Raw genomic sequence first — 4493 nt, forward strand, 5'->3', positions numbered from 1 at the left:
TTTCGCCGGTATGAGTACGCATATGACGCCGTTGATGATCCATACAAACGAAGCTAGGCGGGGATATTTAAAAATTATCATGGGATTGGTGATTTTTTTTTTCAAACTTACCACTTCTCGCAGTATTCACATTTGTATGGTTTATCGCCATTATGATACATTTTATGTTTCTTTAACTGATACGGTTTACCAAATGCAGCACCACAAATATCACAAATATTTCGCTTTATCTGAAGATGCACGGCTATGTGTGAAGCTAAGTCGCTGAGACATGGAAATTTCTTGGGGCAGTCAGGACATTCATACCGTTTAACACCAGTGTGCCGTAAGAGATGCTGTTTCATATTGCTGCGAAAAAATTATTTTAAACAATTTTGAAGCAAAAAAAAAAAAAAAACAACCGAATACAATTCTCATATACAAATTTTGAAGTTCCGCTAATATCTTCAAGATTCAATGATCGCAACTAAACCAAATAACCACCGGTAAGAAATTAAAACTACTTTTATTTATTTGCTGCAGGATTTTTAGATGTACCTAGAACTGTTAAATGCTTTCCCACACTCCGAACACAAGAACGGCTGCTCTCCGGTATGTGTGCGTAAGCGATCCTTTAACGTGCCAGATTGTTGAAAGCCTGCAAGCATTGTTCACATTTATACAAAGTTGACAATGTGGTTGTTCACGCTTGCCAGGTTAAAAATAATTATTTTTAACCAGATAACCAGGCAAGCGAAAACAACCACAATGTAATTTGTTAATAAACTTACTTTTATTGCAAAATTCGCAAACATACAGCTTTATGTCCGTCTGTGGGGTTTTTTCAAAATGCCGTTGTCGTTTATGTCTCGTCAGAGTACGCTGTGAAAGATATTGCTTTTCACACAAGTCACATGAATAACTGGGATTTCTTCCCTCTACTTCAGCTTTCTCATCATGTGTCAGCCTATGTTTGTATAATCCTTCAGGTTTGGTGAATCTCCGGTTGCAAATATCACATGCAAGTTGATAATGCTGGTCAGTATTCATTGGCTGAGGGGGCAATTTTTTTCGCTTCTCCTATTTTATATGCCTTTTTAGGTGTCTTTGTAGAAATCGGCGGGATGAAAACGTTTTATTACACAGGTTACAGGTATGTGTGGATGATCTGAAAGTAATATTATACATACAAATATGGAGATCATCTTATTTTTTATTTAGTTATACTCACGCTTCTTTTGCTTGTTCACACCGAACTTTTCTAGATTTGTTCAAATTAACTTTAACTTTCACATCAGTCTTTAAAAGGTTTCTGCTTTTTCTTGCTCTCAGTTTAGGCTTATCGCCTGTCCGATCTCCGTCTAAATCTTCCTTGCTTGAACCCTCCACACTCGTTGTTGACTTGTTGTTGTTGTTGTTGTAGCGGCTACAACAACCCCGCCCAGATCGGTTGGTATCTCAGTCGTTGTCGTCAAGTTCCATTATTGACTTGTCTTGGACTGCTGCTCGTGGCCCCTTTTCGATTTTCATACGTAGGTCTCCAGTTACAGACTTCAAATCTAGCATTGTTTCGTGTGTACTATAGTGATCAGTGCATATATCTTCATCACTTAGCTCCATTTTGAGGTATTCGCAAACACGGCTTGGAGTATCGTCTTTACAAGGTGTCCGTGATTCGCAAATACTTTGTAGCGGGTCATTAGCGCCCGTAAGTGGCTCATCAGGTGCAGTAGTTACAGGCTCACTTCCAATTTCATCATCTCTGACTTCTACAATTGCTTCTATCATTGAAATCTCTTTCGTCATCATTTTATCCTCTGTTATCAGTTTTACATCTGGATATTTTTTAGCAAGTAATTTGCGCATTTCCTGATCTGATTGCATGCACATCTGCTGGAAACGATAGACGCTCACTAATTGCTCCAAACATCCTCGGCACATTTTGTTTGGTAATTCGTCACTGAGGTTGACTTCCAGACACGGGGTAGTGCTAGCTAGTAATTCAATTATGCGCATGTTTCCGCAGTCTGCGACTATATCAAAGATGGGTTTCCACTGTTGCTCAGGTTGCTCGGCAGTTAGTTCAACTGTCGAGGTAACTGCGACCGCATCAGCCACTTCATGCATGCAAGCTCTACAAAGGAAATCGAAATGCAATTCACTTACTGTGTCCATACCTGCATACTATGTTTGTTTACACAAATTTTAAAAATTTGTTTAACTTTTTATGCGTATATTTTACAGAAAAAACAGCTAAAGACGTCGGAAAATCATTGATGCATCGAAAATATCGATGTTTTGCTTCGATGCATCGAAAATTTTCCACACGATGTATAAATTGTAGATGTATCGATGTTTTTTGAAAACTGTCAGTTCCAGTACATTGAAGCTGATGCCACATACATAAAACGCAAGAATGATAGAATACAAGATTGCGCCGATCAGAGAGGATTTTTGAGAATAACTTTAGTGTGACGTCACACTGGTGCAATTGCGAGAGAGAAATGCCAAAACGTGAGCAAGAATGGAAGAAGAAGAAAAAATGTTGCAAGGAGAACGTAAACAAGTTGCACAAGTGTGACGTCATGCTAACCACGATTCTGTCAAATTCGTTAAGAGAGGAATAGCGGTCCGAGATAGGCGCAACCTTTGTATTCTCTCAATCGTGCATAAAACGTTTGCTTCGCTTTGCGTAGCAGATTCGCTTTGACAGATAAGAAAAGGCATGTCGCATGGATCGTTAAAGCTGCAGCGCGAAGCGAACAGATGGCCAACTCCCATTCTTTTGCGCGTTTTGACTATCAGCCGGTTATTTTGTTTCGTCCAAATTCGAGCTTTCATGTAGAAACATAAAACCTAATTATAGTTGCGATCCCGTACGAGTCCGGACTAGTCAGAGTCAATCAGATTTTACTGGAAATCGATCCCGTACTCGGTTCTCTGACTACTGAGAGGACGAAAAAGAGAGTAAATACGGTTCTCTCTGTGTCAGAAGTTACCAGTTTTAGTCCGAGAATTTTTTGCTGCAAATTCTGGTAACTGTGTCAAACGATCAGATGTAGTGTGTTTGGCAACCAAATTGTAAACAAAAGAAAAGTGCACTCTGCTAATTCATGTTGAAAAGTATTTAATTACTTGTTTAAGTGGATTCTAATGAATTTGAAAGTATTTCTGGTTTCGCCTTGGAACATACTTATGGACTGCACTGTTCTACACCTTTTTTGCACCTACCGAACACAGCAAGGCGAATTTATAGAAGGTGGTGTTGATGGCGAATTTAGATTTTCGCCGAGGTACGTTTTAATGTCAAAATGATGTGTTTGTTGTAAAATGAATTCGCCTTGTGTACAACAAACACATCATTTTGACATTCAGTAGTACCGCGGCGAAAATTTAATTCGCCATCAACACCACCTTGTATAAATCCGCCTTGGAACACAGCTAATATGAGTTTCACAAGAACATATAATTTTATAGTGTAATCAAGGCGAATTTATATAAGGTGGTGTTACTAGCTCAGCTGATTTTGTGTATGTGTTTCGCCGCACGGCTTCTGATATCTAATTAAAAAATTTTGTTTGATTTCTACACACACGGTTACAGATTTTGACAGTTTATGCCGCCAAAGCAAAAACAAAATACATGTAAATTTTTGTTTTTATACTCCTGCTATCACCTTATATTAATTCGCCTTGAGTGTAATTTTCTACAATTTCATCAACAATTATGTCAAATCAACAAACAAGAAAAAATAACAAAAAATTTCGATAATATCGATAGTCCCATCGATTGTTTTCTAGCTCTTCCTCTCGGTTCGATTCGTTACTGGACATTGCTTCCGGCTTATCTCTGGTGGTGATCAGACCATGGGCACCCTTCTGGCCTGATTTATGCGCCTCTTCTGTCCAATGCACTCAGGCTTCTATCCTCGATCTGCACTGCGTTTACAACATCTTGCTATCCACTCTTCGATCGACTGATGGACGCCGACCCCATATAATCATGCTTTTAATCCACTATAGGGTTTTATTGATTCCCGGAACAAGTGCAGAATACCTACATTTCTCTACTTTGAACTTCAATAACACCAGTAATTATTATTTCCAAAAAAAAAAAATTTATACTGTTATGATCAGGAGCCCTTCGATCCTAATATACATTTTTTTAATTTGGGAATTGTAGGTATTCTACATTTAAGCCCAAAGTATGTATCTAACTTTAGAGAAATATTTTGATTTTACATTAGAGTTCTAATGTAGTTATCGAATCGAAAATCAGAATTATGTTAGAATTGGATTAGAGATTGATTAGAAAAACAATAGAAATTAGAAACCAATTCAAGTTTAGATTACGATTAAATATCTAGCCTTTTTCTCGATATTCAGATATTCGATATTCTCCTTTTCGTATAATTCTCGACAGTTTCTATAATCGGGTGTGTAGATACATATCTTTATTATAATCTCTTAAATTTTTTTCATAAAAAAATAAAATAAAAATGTTTATTCTTCGGT

At 37.5% G+C, this 4493-nt stretch overlaps 1 pseudogene; it reads right to left on the reverse strand.

Annotated features, from left to right (window-relative positions):
* Positions 1-2293, reverse strand: part of LOC118748305 — a 2443-nt pseudogene extending 150 nt beyond the window's left edge.
* Positions 2294-4493: the final 2200 nt, after the last annotated feature.

The sequence above is a fragment of the Rhagoletis pomonella genome, unplaced genomic scaffold, assembly GCF_013731165.1.
Source record: "Rhagoletis pomonella isolate Grant_MI unplaced genomic scaffold, Rhpom_1.0 Rhpom_scaffold_00013, whole genome shotgun sequence".
Classification (NCBI taxonomy): Eukaryota; Metazoa; Arthropoda; class Insecta; order Diptera; family Tephritidae; genus Rhagoletis; species Rhagoletis pomonella.